Source organism: Sciurus carolinensis, chromosome 8 (genome assembly GCF_902686445.1).
Source record: "Sciurus carolinensis chromosome 8, mSciCar1.2, whole genome shotgun sequence".
NCBI classification, from domain to species: Eukaryota; Metazoa; Chordata; class Mammalia; order Rodentia; family Sciuridae; genus Sciurus; species Sciurus carolinensis.
The window spans coordinates 15,224,359-15,242,211 of record NC_062220.1 but is presented as its reverse complement, the minus strand read 5'-3'; the positions used below and the strand labels follow the sequence as shown (position 1 = coordinate 15,242,211).

Sequence of the window (17,853 nt, the reverse complement as noted above, 5' to 3'; positions counted from 1 at the left end):
ATATTATTTGACATGAAATAGATAATACCTAAGAAGGAGGAGATTTCTTAATTTGTGACTTATGAAGACAACAAAAAGATCTGTGGGAGTCTGACAGCTTAATTTTAGCAAGGTATTAGACAAAAAGTTCTCACTGATTGTTCATGAACAAGGTGGAATAATTAGGACTAGACCGACAGGTGGATCCATGGCCAGTTGTCCAGTGTTTCCTAAAGAATGTTAATTGATGGACATGCATTAGCTTGGACAGAGGTCTCAAGTGGCTTTGAAGGCTCTCACCCTGCCCTTGTCAATTTGGTTATTAATAACTTCCATGTGAAGCCTGATAGCAAGCTGATCAAAATTATATGATCTGAGGTTGGAGAGGAAAGGTAAAGTGAGATGACAGAATTAAGACTCCAAAAGATTTTGAAAGGTTGGTATCTGGACAGTCTAATAAAATAAGATTTAGTTAGGATAAATATTAGGATGAAATATGCATAATTCCTCCAAAGCAACTTCACAAATTTAAGATAGGATGAAGAATAGGGGCTGCAGCACTGTGGAGATCCATCCTTCAGCAGAATACGTGGAAAAGAACTTGGAGGAGATTATTGGAATGGAAGCATGCATTAAGTCTGTAATTTTTTTTAAAAATGAATGAAACGTGTGCTGTTAAAGCCCTCAGACTTCACACGATCTCCAACCAGAAGATGGACATTGATAAAATAGAACACATCCTTAAGAGAACAACAGGGCGGGCCCCGGGCCAAGTGATGTGAAATGAGCAAAGGACCTGGAGATGCTCAGCCAGGCAAAAGGGGCCTTGGGAGAGGACATTACAGTTCCTAGTATTTTAAGGGTTATCCTACGGAAAAGGTGGGAGGATAAGAGAGGGGACCAAAATTTACACACTCCAAGTTAGAAGTGCAAGAAAACTGAACTTGATTTTATAACTTATCTGATCATGCCTGGAATTGCCATTCTCACCTTGGGCTGGGTCAGGGTGGGATGGGGGTTTGCATGCTGAAGATGACTCTTGTCTTTTCTGGTTTGTAACAGTCTTCTGAATATTAAAGCAGTAGCTCATGATATAAGTTTGGTTAGTTCTGGACGATCCCCAGCTGCCTTATTTTTTGTTAGTTTGTTTTAAGGGGGGTCGGGGGCAGGCAGTGCGGGAGATGGAACCCAGGACCTGGGCATGCTAGGCAAATGCTATACACAGGTACACCAGCTACACCCCCAGCCCGAACCAGATGCCTTCTTGAGCTTTTCTCCCCAAAAGTCTGCAAAGATCATAAAGAGTAGGGGGTTTCTGGAGCATCCCGAGCCCACGGAGAGATGTCTAAGCTACGAGCTGACACCATGTGGCCCCATGCCCTGTTGAAGTGAAGGGTTTCTGTAAACAGACTTGCTATTTCCTCAAACGACACTCTTAAGAAGCAGAGAGCAAGCCTTCCTGCCTCAGGATCCCTCGGACCACAAGCAGATTTGATTTCTTCTTACTATTTTGCAGTGCTTTACGCAGGGCTTTCTTTGCACATGCTAAGCAGGTACTCTACCAATGAGCTACATCCCCAGCCCCTGGATTAGGCTTTGTAGACTCTAAATCACATTCAATTGTGGCAGCCTTTTTAAGGAAAATGAATACAAAATTAAGTGATATTTATTTTTAAATATCTACATATGATGATAAAAGAAATCATATTTGGGGGGACATACACACTCCTTGATTACATTTTCATACGACAGTTTTGGAATACCTGTGCTTTTGAGACAGGGTCTCACTATGTTGCCCAGTCTGGCTTCAAACTCTTAATCCTCCTGCCTCAGCCTCCTGAGAGGCTGGGAGGAATACCCTGTTTTCTAGAGAACAGAAAGACAATTCAGTCTTTTCCCTATGATGATTCATTTTTTAAAATCTTATTTATAGCTTAGAAAAGCTTCTTCCAGTCCCACAAATAATTAGTAGAAATGTCCTATTAATTTTTAGGATTACTGTTAAATCTATTTATTTTCCTTCAAACATGAGCTATAAGATTTCAAGGCAATTCAAATTTTCTTGTGCAAGAACTAATCTCAAATATTCTTTGAATTGATGACACAAAATAACCAGTTCAGTGTTATTATCCCCATTGTAACGTCATATTGTCAGTTTTAGTTGTTTTCATTGATGTCAATATTTTGAATTAATAATGAAATTAAAATCTTTTCCCAATGTGCTTATGTAACTCCAATTGTTAACTGGAGTATCAGAAATTTAAACCTGTTCTTTACTCCTGTTCAAAGTGTATCGCTTCCTCTGAATGAAGTAATACTTACTTGTGATGTGATTGGAATATATTTTTCATACAATCGTTTCTGTCAAAATAATTCATATTTTCTCACTTATTTGTATTTTTAATTTTCATCTTCTATTAAAATGGATTTGAATTTTCTCTTAGATATTCAATAAATATATTTAAAGTTGACAAAAGAAGGTCCTCTTCATATACACACAAATGAGGATTCCATAATTTCTCATTTTTTACATTGAGATGTTCACAGCATTTTCCAAATTGCAGTTTAAGTGGTAGAGTCAAGTTTTATAAACACCACCACCCCCGTCAGTGTAGACCATCTCTAGAATGGCCAATCGTATCCTCCTGCAGGTGTTCACACTCTTGTATTCATACTCCTTTAAAGGTGAGCTGGACACAATGCCTTCTAAGTAAATGACTGTTAACTAAAAGGATACAGCAGAAATGAGGGGATGCCACTTTTGAGATTAGGTTAGAGAAAGACTATGGTCTCCATCTTGCTTTCCTTCTCTTCCTCTTTCACTCCTCACTCTGAGGGAGACTGGCTGCCATGTTGTAAACTGCCTCATGAAGAGCTCTACACAGCAAGGATCTGAAGGCCTCCCAGCCAGTAGTTGGTGAGGAACTGAGACCCTCGGTCCCACAAACCATGAGGAACTGAATGCTCATGAGTTGAGAGAGCTTGGAAAAGAACACCCACCATCCTGTGTCATGCCTGCTCCAGCCTAGCAGACACCGGACTGCAGCCTTGTGAAGACCAGTGAACTGCGCTCAGACTCCTGACCTCAGGAAACCAGAGGTACTAAGTGTTTTCTGTGAAACTGCCAAATTAGGGAGTAACTTGTAGCAACAGGTAAAATTACACCATTTGTTTATCAGCTTTCTCTCAGTGACAAAATATCTGAGAAAATCAACTTAAAAGGAAGAAAGCTTCATTTCTGCTCAGTGTCAGAGGTTTCTGTCTTGGTCGCTTGGTCCCACCACCCTGAGTCCATGGCGAGGAAAAACATCATGGCGGGGAGTATGTGGTGCAGCAAAGGCTGCCCCTGAGGGTGGCTGAGAAACAAAGAGCAAACATCCCAACGGACCCTTCAGGGGCACATGCCCAATAACTTCCCTCCTCCCATGAGGCCCCTCCTCCTAGTATCCACCACCTCTCAATAGCACCATCACCTAGGAACCAACCTTTCAATACATGAGGCCTCAGAGGACATTTAAGATCCAAACCATAAGACACCATCCAAAATAAAATTGGGGGGATTGAACTCAGGGACGCTTAACCACTGAACCACATCCCCAGTCCGTGTTTTATTTTTTATTTTGAGACAGGTTCTCACTAAGTTGTGTAGGGCCTTACTAAATTGCTGAGGCTGGCTTTGAACTTGAGATCCTCCTGCCTCAGCCTCCTGAGCCTCTAGGATTACAGGTGTGCACCATCATCTTTTAATATGTAGGCATCTAAAATTTTATACACTGAATTATCCTAAATCAGTAAGCATAATATTGACAGTTAAAAAATTCCATTTGAGGGCTGAGGTTATGGCTCAGTGGTAGAGCACTTGCCTAGCATGTGTGAGGCACTGGGTTCAATTCTCAGCACCACATATAAATAAATGGATTAAATAAAGGTCTATCAACATCTAAAAAATATTTTTTTAAAAATTCCATTTGATGAGTCACCGATGAGAATCAAAACCTCTGGGCACAAATTTACATACCTGAAGACCGAGAGAATTTGCCTCAGACTAATTTCAGGCTTCATACTCTTAAAAATCTTTTTTCTTCTCTACCATTTCCATAATTCATTTTAAATTACTAACTTTTTTGTTGTTATTGTTAGTACTGGGGATTGAATCAGAGGCCTCGTGCATACTAGGCAAGTGCTCTACTGCTAAGCTATGTTCCCAGCCCTTAAGTTACTAACTCTTGCCCTGTATTTCATTCACAGAACAGAGCAAATCAACAAACGGGGCAGTAGGCACACTCCTGGGCTACAGTGGGGTCCTGGTGGCTGCTCCTAGCTCTTGAGAGTCAATGGTCCACTCGTTGGGAATTTTGAGAGTCATCTGTTAAACTGTTTGTTTTTAGGATTATTTATTTAATTATAAATTTATATAATTTAATTTTAAAATTTTTGATTTTTAATTATCAATTTATAATAAATAATACTAAAGACAAAGATGACAAATACTCAAAGCTCATCACTTCCCAATTATTGCACTATATTTTACTTTGCTCTTAAAGTTATTTACATCTATTGTAGATATGGTGGGAACACTACAGAATGGTGTCCTTCCTCCTCAACTCCATATCGGTGCTGTTACATTGACAGTTTGCAGAAGGCCATGGTGGGAATATCTGGAAATTGGCAAACAAACACTAGCAATCCAGTTGTTGAATATTTACTGGAATACTGTCACCCCCTGGTAGCCCTTCCTACTCTGGGACAGCTAGCCAAAACATAACTGCATACAGATCTCACGACAACCTGTAGAACCCAAACAAAATGAGATCCCAACTCAAATTTCCTCAGCCCAATGCAACAATGTCTTTGGCCACTCCTGTCTCCCTCAGCAAGAGGCTACATGTGGTGGAGAGGAAGTCAGAGTGGCAAGAGAGAGCAGTTTTATCCTATGGCAGTTAAAATATCTTTTGAACCAATTAGAACAAATTTTTTAAAAAAGTTTTTTAGATCTTTTGACATGGACTGGGGATATAGCTCAGTTTATAGAGTGCTTGCCTGTGAAGCACAAGGCCCTGGGTTCAATCCCCAGCACTGCAAAAAAAAAAAAAACCTTTTGAAAAAAATTTAAATGAGATAATGTTAACATTGCTGAGGCCCCTCCTAGAACATTGGAAGATGCCCCAGCAAGAGAGGCGCTCTGAAACCTGAGCTTCATTAGCTTCATGATACATCTGCCTGTGTTGCAGAACCCTCTGGATATTGCCACTGCCTCTCAGTGGCTCCTACCTGGGGCTGACTCCGGGGGTGGGGAGACAGTGGGGTGGGAGAACACTGGCATTTGACATGCTTCTCCCTGTTCACTTGGGCGGCTGTCTACACCTACATGGCTAGGGCTTTGCATTACCCCCCGTTATTCTCTGTGGTTTCTCTTTCTTTTTTTTTAGGGGTCCTCATCCTTCCCAGAGATGTTCTGCATAAGTCCCTGGTCCTATCATTAATAGTAAAACAACAAAACAAAACAAAATGCTGCTGGGGAAGAATCTTCCTGATTTATCAAGAAGGAAAACACAACAGTATTCCAAAATCTATCATTCTGGCTGGATGCCGTGGCGCAGGCCTGTAATCCCAGCAGCTTGGGAGACTAAGGCAGGAGGATCGCGTGTTCAAAGCCAGCCTCGGACTGGGGAGATAGCTCAGTTGGTAAAGTGCTTGCCTTGCAAGCACAAGGCCCTGGGTTCGATCCCCAGCACCGCAAAAAAAAAAAAAAAAAAAAAACCACAAAGCCAGCCTCAACAACTTAGTGAGGCCCTAAGCAACTTGGTGAGATGTTGTCTCTAAATAAAACACAAAAAAGGTCTGCAGGTGTGGGTCAGTGTTTAGGTGCCCTTGAGTACCAGGGATTTTGTACCTGGGATCGCCCTGGTACAAAAAAGAAAAGAAAAAAAAAAAGATAAACCTATCATTCTGTTATGAAATGGTTCTATATAAATTCATATAGAATAAGGGTCAGCACTGGAGTCCAGGTGTATAAACTGCAGTGGGACCAGTTTTAGTTCAGTGTGAAAGCCCAGTCCAGAGTAGCTTTGCCTTATAGTGAAAGAGTTCTCCAAAACCTGACGTGCTCAAAGAGAACTCAGTCATCAGAGGGACGTGCCCAAGCCAAAGCTGGAAAGCTAGCCTGAGGATATTCACACACCAGACCAAATTTTGAATTGGATGACTTCAAGTCTGTATCTTGCCCCACATTCTCTGATTTTTTTTCACAACTGGAATAGCAACTACACCACTAGCTTCGGAAATCTTTTATTTTAACAATGTGGGAATAAATTACCATTCAAAATCTACTTCATAATTTAGAACTATTGCTAAGTAATTTTGCTTTAAAATTTTATCAGGAAAAGATCTGACATGATTGAAAGACACAACAAAAACAAAAAATTCCCAAGCTCCAAGATTTGAAATTCAAGAAAAATGTTCCAGATCTCAACATGAAATGATCCAAAATAGGCAATATAATTTTCACATCTTTTGGGAAAATACTGAGTCATATTGCCCACCCACATCTTACAAAAATAACAGAAATCCAATGATTCAAGCAAGATACACTCTGTCATTGTCTGAAGCAAACACTTGAGTCATTCCGGAAAATTAGGAGCAAACTCAGTGACAAAAGTTTAAGTTCCATGTCCCAAGGAACATTTTGCAATGAGGACTTCCTTCCAGGCCCAAACCTGAGCTTTTCTTGAAGGCCGGGATACCTCGGGGCTGGATATTGCCCTCTTTCAAAAGGACAACAAACATCACGTGTTGGACAGGCTGTGCTGAATGGGCGATGGTATTCATTCAGGCAGAGCACAGCCAAAAGTCCAGGGAGCAGTGATTAGGACTCCATCAACAGTCCTCAGGGAACAGGCCCGACAGCCCGGGACAAAGGGTGGGAACGGCTTCCTGCAGACCCTGGCAACCCGCAGGACAGATGGAGGCCACGCCTCCTCGCTCTCTTGCTCCCTCCTCCAGATTGGCCGCCTCTCTGCCATCTCCAGAAGCCGCGCCCAGCCCTCCACCTGCGAGCTCACAGCTCCCTGCGCTCCCCCGTCTTGTTTGTGCATCTTTTATCTCCTTGCTCTTTGTTCCAACAAGCTCAGGTTTCCTTGTGCATTGTCCAGCAGTGTCTGATGGCAGAAATAGCCCCAATTAAGGTTTGCCCTGGAGAAAATGACAATGAAAGCAAAAGCGAGAAGCTGTCCCTGAACCTGTCAGTCCTGAACCCCCACAAGGAACTCCAGTGCCTCCATCGCTCTCCAGTCCCTGGCATTCCGGTTCGCACCACCAGAACTCCACTGGAATAGTCCCCAGAACGGCGCCAATGGCCTCCTGGTTGCTAAATAAGGAGCTGTTGGCCCGCTCATTCTCCTCACTGTCAGCGGCCCTGGACAGTGATGAAGACCCACCCTCTTGGGGAGTTCTTTGTGGCACCCCTGGATTTTCTTGTAATCATACCCACCAACAACTGCAAAGCCCTTTCCCTCTTTGCCTTGTCTTCACTGATCCCTCTTTCCACCCTGCAAACACTGCCTACCCCAGCCCTCCACGACTCCCCTGAGCACCCTTCACCCTCCACTTGGTACTGCAGATGCCCAAATCGCCCAGCCTCCCAGTTCCATTACCAGTGCCCAGAACTTCTTCCTCAGTCCCCCTCGCTCCTCCCACCATCCTTCCGTCTTCATCTTTGCCCTCACCAGGGCCACTTCTGATTCCTGCTGCCTGCATCTCTCTTCTAGTCATGAAGACTCTGGCCTTCCATCTTTTCTGACTTTTAGGTAGGCCCGGTCAACAGCACCCACCCACAATCCTCAGGCTCATCAAATATGTAATAGTCTTGACCAGCTCTGTGAATTCTTTCTTTACACTGTTTATCCATCAGCTGCCCCCACCGGTACCCTGCTACCCCTCTACCTCTGGCCCTTCCTACCACATGCCCGGATTCTTACAATTCCCACCCACAGAATTATCTCCCAAGTTTTAGCCTCTTGTTCCTCCCATTCAGCTTGAGGTATCTTCCCACAGCACCCCACTGGTCTGCTCTGCCCTGCTCATGACACTCAGTGGGTTCCCATCCTTCCTGAATCAATTTACTTCCTTAGCTCCCTAGCAACAGAATCCCCCAACAGCTATGACAAACCAACAAACAAGAACCTAGCCCTTACCTTCTTGGCCAGCGGCACTAGAAGTAAACTATAGTGCCTATGAGCTTGGACATGGACTCTAGAGCCATGCTGCCCCTTTCCACTCATGCATTTTTTAGCAAATTATCTAACCTGAGTCTCAGTTTCCTTATCTGACAAATGGGGCCAAATAGCAACTCATATCATAAATTATATTTGTATGTAACATAATAACTAATAGATAAGTTGGTATATAGAAAATAGAGCAATGCCTGACATTTTGCCATTGCTCAATAAAAGGTAGCTAGCATTATTTTTGAACTCGTTCTCCCACAGTTCCCATAAAGGAATCTCTTGATCCACCAGTCAAGTTGGCCTGCTCAGGTTTTCCCCTGCTTCTCTGTTTTGCCCAGGTGAGTCTGTCCATATAAAATGCCCACTCTTCTCTGTTGGTTGAAATCCATTAAGGCCAAACTCAAATGCTACCTTCTCCATAAAGCCCTATTTAATTTCATTAGCAGGAAGAAATAGTCGGTTTTCTTTCCTGGTGCTTCTCATCTTGTACCTAGTTTTGTGGATTATTTTTTGCTTCATAATTTTTCATGAGTATTTTCATCTTTTAAAGTTTAATTTGGTTTATTTTTATAGCTCCTGTGTCTATTTTTAATCATGCTCATGGGTTTTTTCACCTTTTTGAATACATGGAGTACATTTATAATACCTATTTTAATATCCTTCTCTTATTTTATCATCTATATTAATTCTGGGTCTGTATCTAATGCATAACTTTTCTTCTCATTATAAGTCATATTTTCCTGTTTTCTGCCTGCCTGGTAATTTTTGTTTGGATGCTAGACATTGCTACTTTTGCATTATCAAATATTGGAAATTTTGCGTTTCTTTAAATATTTTTATGTTTTGCCCTGAGATGCAGTTAAATTACTTAGAAATAGTCTAATCCTTTCAAAGGTTTGCTTTTAAGTTTTTTTTTTTTTTTTTTTTTTTGGTTGTGGGGGTACCAGGGATTGAACTCAGGGGCACTAGACCACTGAGTCATATCCTCAACTCTATTTTATATTTTATTTAGAGACTGGGTCTCACTGGGTTGCTTAGCATCTTGCTTTTGCTGAGGTTGGCTTTGAACTCACAATCCTCCTGCCTCAGACTCCCGAGGGATTACAGGTGTGCCCCACTGTGTCAGGCTGATTTTAAGTTTTATTTAGTGATCAGAACAGCTGTTTGTCTAGAGTTATTTTGACCCCAGCACTGAGATAATGCCTTTCTGAGGTATGATTGTTCAATGGTCCGTATTTCCACTCTGGTTGGTAAAGTCAGAAACTATTCCCAGCTCCGTGTGAGCTTGGGTGGTTGTTCCTCTTGTTCTTTTCAAGGGCAACTTTCCGAGCCTCTGATTATTTTCTCATATGCAAGCACTGATCAGAATTCACATGAAGACTCATGGGGAGAACTCTACAGATCTTCAGATCTCTGTCTTTGTCTCTGTCTCTTTCTGTGTCTCCATCTCTGTTCCCCCTCCAGCTCCAAGTACACATGTATGTATGTGTGAAGCTTTCTCCTCTCCATAACTGTCCTGCAGATTCTAGCCACCTTGAGTCTCCAAACTCTAAATTCTGCTTTCACATCAGAATTTCCTCAAGTCTGCTTCCTGGGCTTAATTTGGTTTCCCCCTCCCTGCACTACAGACTGGAAACTCTCTCCAGGTAGTAACCTGGGGGAGTTGCATACTGCTCTGCATTTTTCCATTCTTTCAGCATTGCCTGCTCTACAATGTCTGAAAACAGTTCTTTCATGTATTTGGTCTGGTTTTTAAATTGTTTTAGGTGGGACGGAAAAGCTGGTCCCAGCATCTTTCATAATGGATAGAAACAGTAGTACATCTTTACATTAAGCTGTGGAGAGGATTGTTGATCTAAGTGGTCAATATTATAAAATAGCATTTTTATTTCCCAATTTTTAAATTGCTTATCACAGAAAATCTCTTTATTTTTTGGTACTGGAGATTGAACCCAGGGCCACTTTCCCACTGGGTTACATCCCCAGACTTCTTTTTATTTTGAGACAGGAGCTTGCTAAATTGCTAAGGCTGGCCTCGAACTTACAATCCTCCTGCCTCAGCCTCCTGATCCACTGGGATTATAAGCCACACCCAGCCAGAAAACTTTTTAACTATACAGAAATACAAAGTTAAAAAACCTGTTCACATATGGTCTTCCACTTTTTTTATATGCCATTTCTCTCTTTATGAATACATTTATGAATATATATTTATCATCACTATTACTCACTAAACACTTTCAAATGAATACCAGTGAATTGGTGCTAATGAGTCTGGGACCACATATAAGAATTCTCAGAGAATCCTCTTTATGTTCAAGTGGAAAACAAATAGCTGCTTAGTAGGTGGAGGGAGCTGCTTCCTAAGAAAGTCCTTCGCTGAGAGATCTCTTAAGGAATTTGAACAACTGAAGCCTACATATGTGCCCCAAACTGATTGCTTCTGGGGTATGAGTTGCCCTAAGTTGGTAGGACGCAAAGCCTCTCTCGACAGAGAAGAAGACAGAATATCTTGTTGCATGTCAAGTGAGGCTAGTTTGAAAGGGCTGCAGAAAGAGGGAAGAAGACCTGAGGGTTTGAAGGGGTCCAGTCATCCTGAGGTGATGCTCCAATATACCCCGGTGGAGAAAGGGGCATCCTTAAAGTTCCTCAGTGTCATGGGTAAAACCTCTTCCACTCCCTCCCCTTATTCCCAGCTCACAGAAGGCAGATCACAAATATTGGTTGGAAAGTGAATGGAATATATAAATACAGTAGGTCTCTGAGATGCAAAATCTTCTGGAAAGCCATGTCTCCCCATGATGCTTTCACCTAAGCCAAGCATGTTGGCAGCTCTTTCCATGCTGGATCTGAAACGTTTGGACCTTGTCCCACAGGGACAGGGATCCAGTGAATTGAGTCACACAGGCAGAGGTTTTCATCATCCTTTCAGTTTTCAATGTCTGACCTTCAACCACTGCTTATGTGACCAAGCTGGTGCCCTTTGATTCCTGCCATTGACTTCTGAACTCTCTATTCCTTTTGGTGGCTGTGTCTGAGCAGCAGGGAAAGATAGGGAAATAAAGGAAGGTCAAGTGTTCGCCAAGCAGAAATGTTTCTTTGATGAGAATCAGTGAAAAGTCTAAAAATATCCAGCAACAAAATACAGGGAAGGGGAAGGAAGAGAGAAAGAGAGAAAACACCATATCCTTCTTCTTCTACCCTGAACACCAGTGACCCTGGGGTTGGATACAGTTAAGCTGTCTCAGCCAAACGAGGAGAAACTCTTCTATGCAAATAAGGAGATCTCAGTTCACACTGACAGAGCTAAAGCCAGGCTCCCTATTTTCCCTTCTTTCTTATCTCAGTCATGGAGAGCAGACAGGATGCTCTAGTATCTAAGTGCACACACTGGGAGTGTTACAGACCAGGGCACCCCAGCCCCAGTGCCTCATGCCAACATGACCTTGATCTTGACCTCACTTATAAGTTGGGGCCAACCTTCACTGTCCCTGATGAATGAGGTTGTTGTGAAGGTTCAGTGAGGACGGGCTGGGGATGTAGCTCCATGGTAGAGCGCTTGTCTAGAACCCGTGCAACCCTGAATTTGAAACCCAGCATGAGAAAAAAAAGTCAACGAGGTAAGGTGTGTTTAGAAAGTCTCTGGTATCCAATAAATCTCAATAATGTTAATAAGTGTTAGCTGTTCTTATTTTATTTTCTAGAACTTTCTCCTTACATGTCCTCACATTGTTTGGTTTTACAGAAAGAAATCGTGAGGTCTAGAGTTGTAAACTGTTCCACAAGGATGAAGATACTGGGGCTGGGGTGGAGCTCAGTGTAGAGACCTTTTCTAGCATGTGCAAAGCCTTTGGTTCCATCCCAGCACTGGAGATAAAAAAGAACAGATTGAAGACATCATGAAACAAATGTTTCTGAGGGGAAAAGGGAAATAAAAAGAATTTAGGGGAAAAGGGAAATATCAAATAGGAAATACACATAAATACCCTTTTTATTTTATTCTTTGCAGCACTAAGAATTGAATCTAGGGCCTCGTGCATGGTGGGAAAGTGCTCCACCACTGAGCTACCTCCCAGCCCTTTTTATTTGATTTGAGACAGGGTCTTGCTAAGTTGCCCAACTGGTCTAAAACTTGTAATCCTCCTGCCACAGCCTCCCAACTAGCTGGGATTACAGGCATGAGCCACTACACCTGGCCACATAAATGCTCTTTAAACAACTAAAATTGATGTTTACAAATATTAAAAGGCGTTTGCTGGGCACAGTGGCACAGTCTGTAATTCCAGCAACTCCAGAGGCTGAAGCAGGAGGATCGCAAGTTCAAAGCCAGTCTCAGCAATTTAGCAAGGCCCTAAACAACTTAGTGAGACCTTGTCTCAAGATAAAAAGGACTCAGGATGTGAGTTCAATTCCCAGTGCCAAATAAAAAAGCGCTTGCTCCTAGACTGTTTTGCGTCGTCAGTATAAAGATGTACCCGGCCTAGGCAGAGTGCTTGGTAGCCCTGCCCAAGGTGGATACCCTGTCAGCTGACTTTCTATTTTGAACTATTGCTGTGAATGGAGCCACAGGATGCTGAAGGACTCTAAGTTTCTAAGTTGTCAGTTTTTGTCTATTTAATGAGAATCAGAAAAAAAATATCTAAGAACTGGGAGGAAAGTGGACCTCATAATCAAACAAAGGAAGTCCTTATGTTCCTTGTACCCAGTGTCCTCTGCTGTGCCAAGAAGACACAGAGAGCCCTGGTTTCCAGAAAAGGAGCTGAGAATAAAACAAACCCAGATTCAGAGAGAACATCTTTTTCCACTTGTCTAATCAGTCTTGTGCGCTGTCACTAACATAAATTTCTGCTTTTTTGTTTCATTTTATCATCTTCAAGGATTTTGGAAGAATGAAATTTTGCCTTTCCCATGCTAGATTATTTCAGAAGCAAACATCATTTATTTGTTTGCTTAAAAAATATCTGTGCAGTACCTTCAGTGTGGCAGGCTCTGTGCCCAGGAGGACCTCACTGGGCAGAGGGACTTGCAAACCAGGAAGAGGTCTAGAGGTAGAGGAGCAGCCGGGCTGTATGGGAAAGGAGGACACACTCTCGGAGGACATACCAGGGTTCCAGTACCAAGATTCAATGATTCCATTTTCCTTCCCAACTGTCTTTTATAAACATGCATGTAAAATCTCTTCTTAGTGCTTGCCTTGCAAGCACAACGCCCTGGGTTCGATCCCTAGCACCGCAAAAGAATAAAAATAAAAAAATAAAAATCTCTTCTTGAGGATGGCATCTACTCAAGTGACTCGTATTGGGCTGGCCAGAGGTCACGGCTGAGATTAGTTAGTATAAGGCGGGAGTGTGAGTGGGCGGCAAGCTGAGGGGAGGAGGAGGGGCGCCTGGCCCAGGCTGGATCAAAGCCCCAGGCCCCCAGTGGGGGTCCCAGGATTAGAAAACGGAGCCAGTGGCTCACTGCCAGATCTTAGCACCTTCCTCCAACTTCCAGAAGCACTGACCATCTGCACTAGCATCCCCAGATTTAGGGACAAATAGGTGTCTCTGGTTCCCAGAGGAAAGAGAAGTGACGCAGAGACTGGCTGGGAGGACATCTGCTGGGGAAAAGGCCTCAGGGTCAGTCACTGATCAGTCCGGGAAGGAAGCGACTTGGGCAGAGGAAAGAGCCTCAGCCAACCCCACAGAGAGCTCTGGAGCTGGAGTGGCCCTTTAGAGCTGTGCTGCTTTGGGACAAGGGGACCATACCCCAGCACTGACCAGTCATTGCACATAGGATGCCCTGGGGCACGGGGTGGACCTTGAGGAAACAAAGCGATTTCTGGAGGACCCAACCAAGAGCCATCAGCTACCGAAGCTCCCAGCAGCTAGGGGAGCTGAAGGACCCAGGTCGAAGGTATCCGGTTACATAATATATGATCAATCATTGGGTTTCACATTAGGTGATAAGCACATTAAAGGAAAGACCTGCCTGCAACTCTGTGGCACCCAGCGCCCTGGCCCTGAAAGCTCAGGAGGAAACCTGGGCCTCCCCGCACAGCATCACCAACCGGGCCTCTAATCCACTACCGCACCTAAAGTCCTCCCTGACGCGCGATGCTGGCATAACGAATGGGGGTGCAGAGGGGTGGCATCCTGGCTTGACTTTCCTTGTCTTTCGGGAGTGCTGGCAATCTGGAGCTGCGGGAAAGGGTGCCTCTCAGTCCCCAGCCCCCTGCTGAGCCAGAACCTTCCCGCAGTGTGTGTGTGCAGGGTGTGGTCTTGGGCCAGCTGCCTCAGCATCACCTGGGAACTTGATAGAAATGCAGCTCCCCAGGCCACACCCCAGACCCACTGAATCACCACTTCCTGGGCTGGGAAGGGCTGGTCTGTGATCAAACAAGCTCTCCAGAGACCCTGAGGCTCCCTAACGTGGTTTGGCAGGCAGGGGCACCTGAAAGTCACACCTCTGCTAGGGCCCACACCCTGCCAAAGAGAAGAGCAGGAAGGAAAGAGCTTGAGGCCAGTGTGTCCCTCCAAGGACTTAGCCTGGCTGGGGGACAAGAGGAAGAAGCCAGGCTGGCCTTGACATTCAGCACCTGATGCCATCTGAGATGAGGTGTGACAAAGGTGTACATTGATGCCCCTCAGGAGCTCATGCTGGCTGTCATTTCCTTTTGTGGTTCCACTCTGGGCCTTATTTCCTTGGGTGAGAAAAAAAAAAGTTTGGGCCCCAAACCTCTCCCCTCCACGGGAGAGTGAAACAGGCTGCGGGCCAGAGGAAGGAGCACCAACTGGGTGAGCTACGGTCACCGGCCCTGGCTGTGTCATCTGACAGCACAATCCCAGTGGACGAGAAGATGGAGCAGCTCCTTCCTAAGCAGCTACCGTCAGGACAAGGGTGACGTTTCTGTTCATACACTGGCATTTATTAAAACCTACATGTGCTCAGGCTGCCACAGAGGACAGTCCATGCTGCAAAGGTTCAATGGCTACTGAAGGGGGACAGATGAACTCACCTGGAAGAACATCCAATGGCCCAACCTGTGTGATCAGAGGCTACACTACCTGCTCCGGATTCTGAGAGCGCTGGTGGGAAGGAGCACACCATGAAGACGGCAGTCAGTCAGGAGGAGGAGGCTGGAAAGGGAAAAAGGTCCCTGAGGCCAAGAGAAAGACAGGGCAGGGCCTGGGGGCACACGGCTGCAGGAACGGAAGGCTGAAGGGAGGGCAGACTGGGAGGTGACAGGCCACAGGAGAGCAGAGCGCCCTGCCAAAGAGCCAACAGGGTCGTGGACAAAATACAAGGCGCTCTGTTAGGTTTGGATTTCACCTAAATAATGAATAATGTTCAGCATAAGTATAATGCAAAACTTTTATTCTAAAACAGGATTTACCATTATTTACATTATTTACAGGATTTATCCATTATTTACCTGAAATTCAAATTTAACGGAGCATTCTGAACCTTCTTTGCTAAATCAGGCAACCCCATATCTGGAATCTTACCCTTTATACTTCATTCTCCTCGGGACTTACTTCTGCTGGTTTCTCATCACCATCACCCAACTTTGCAGAGAATCTGAGTCATGGAGATGCCTGTGGCTACACCGTAGTGAGTCTGTTTCCCAGTCTGCTCCTAACCTCAGGCTACCTGACGGTTTGGGGTCCATCACACCTTGATCTACAGTCAAAGTCTGGCTCTGCCACTTTCTAAGGATATGACCTCTGGCAAGTTGCTTAACCTTTCTGAGCCTCAGTTTCCCCTTCTGGGGATAATAACTGGTTCCTGATTTACAGCATTTTGTGAGAATTAGGTGAGGTGATCGAACATATGGAAAGCGATCAATAAACAGTATTGTGATGACGATGGTGGTGATGATAACCAGGGTGACGGACGGGGAGTCTTGAAACCCCTGAAGCATAATCATTATGACGGTAGAGAAAATGAGGAGCCCTAGGCAGGCTCTGGGCTGTTCCCTCACACCTGCCTCTAAACTGTTACTCTGCTCCATTCTCTAACTTGTTTCCTGCTGCCCATCCATAGGCACCGAGCTGACCCCATCTCATTTGTGTAAATGCTCCCTCCTGGAGCTACCAGAAACCTCCGAGTCCCCAGGTCCTCACTGCTGGTGGCTGCAGCAACCTGCGAGGAACGTGCCCAGGTTCCTGACTGTAAACAGCCCGGGGTTTTCCTCTTGTCTGACCCCTGCCCGACGGGCCTCCATCCTAGTTCTTGCTGCCATCAGGGGAAAAAATCCAAACATTGAACATATTCCATATGACAGTTTCCCTTCCTATTATATAACAGCCTAATTCAGACTGCCAGCGTGCGTGCTCTGAACTACTTTAACTACGCATCCACTGAGTAAGATCAAGACAGAAAATATCTGTTGATTAGGTTCCATTTTAGTCATTTCCTGCCTTCGCAGAAAAGGCAGTTCTAGAGATTCCTTCCTGGTCCCCAGCTTCCCATGGAAGCCCCCTTCTGGCTCCAGGTCTGCATAACAGTGGGGTGACCCTGACCAGGTGCCTCCCCCCTCATACCTGGATTAGGGTGACCTGGGTTAGGATGATAATCCAGCTACTGGCCAAGTTTACCTTCTGCTTAGAACCATGCTGGTTTAAATATTTATTTCTTATGATTTTTTTTAACAATGCTTCACTTACTTATGAATCCTACTAAGCTAAAAAATGTCTAGTCAGTTCTCCCACTGGAATTATCTCCACTGCCCAGTGCTGAAAGAGCCCATTCTTCCACTATCGAGGCCAGTCCTTCGAGTAGCCTTCCTGATGCCTGACGCTCAGCCTGACCTGTGTGACCCTCCTTCCAGGGAGTGTGTATGGCAGTGTGGACAGAGCAGATTCTGACTCTCAAGAAGCTAGTAATAGGGCTGGGGAGATAGCTCAGTCGGTAGAGTGCTTGCCTTGCAAGCACAAGGCCCTGGGTTCGATCCCCAGCACCGCAAAAAAAAAAAAAGAAGCCAATAATATACTTGTTCCATATATATATATTTTTAAACAGTACTGGAGATGGAACCCAGGGTGCTCTATCACTGAGCTACGTCCCCAGCCCTTTTATTATTTTGAGACAGGGTCTTCCTACGTTGCTGAGGCTGGCCTCAAACTTGCAGTTCTCCTGCTTCAGCCTCCTGAGTCACTGGGGTTACAGGTGTGAACCACCACACCCAGCTGATCCAGATTTCGATTGTGTGGTCACCTTAGTCTCTCTCTCTCTTTAATTTTCTTTTCTCCTGCTGCCTCCCACCCGCTACCACAGACCTTTTTTTCTTTGAGATGGGGTCTTGCTGTAATCCCCAGGGCTAGCCTCAGACTCCCGGGCTCAAGTGATCCTCCTGCCTCAGCTTCTGAGAGATGAAGCTTGTGCTCCAAGTCCTGACTTAATTAATTTCTTGACGTTCAGGACAGGTGGCGCCTAGTTCTGGACCTCTCACTGGGCTCTGGCTCCTCACTCTTCTAACTCCCCACCTGTTCCTATCCTCAATTACCTGCCCCGCATGAGTTTGCAGTTTTCTCCAACTCTCCTGGCTCTAGTGCTGAGGCCTGCCCCTAAGACCCTCGGTCGCCCACCCCACAACACTGACAATGCACAGAGTCCAGCCATCTGGCCCTCATAAAATGTCCCAGGCTCCACGCCAAGTTGCGCTCCA

The 17,853-nt window shown here is 44.7% G+C and overlaps 1 long non-coding RNA gene across 3 annotated transcripts in view; it reads right to left on the bottom strand.

Moving 5' to 3' along the window:
* LOC124991924 (uncharacterized) overlaps positions 1–17,853 on the bottom strand; it is a 27,820-nt gene extending 9,967 nt beyond the window's left edge. The window contains exons 1-3 of one of the 3 annotated variants that reach the window (XR_007109982.1): positions 17,692–17,853; positions 15,202–15,322; positions 6,293–7,136 (exon numbers count right to left, since the gene is read on the bottom strand). This is a non-coding gene — a long non-coding RNA (uncharacterized LOC124991924). Of the gene's footprint in view, positions 1–6,292; positions 7,137–11,887; positions 12,072–15,201; positions 15,323–17,691 lie in introns of those variants that run through there. The other 2 variants (XR_007109981.1, XR_007109983.1) reach the window with 2 other exon arrangements.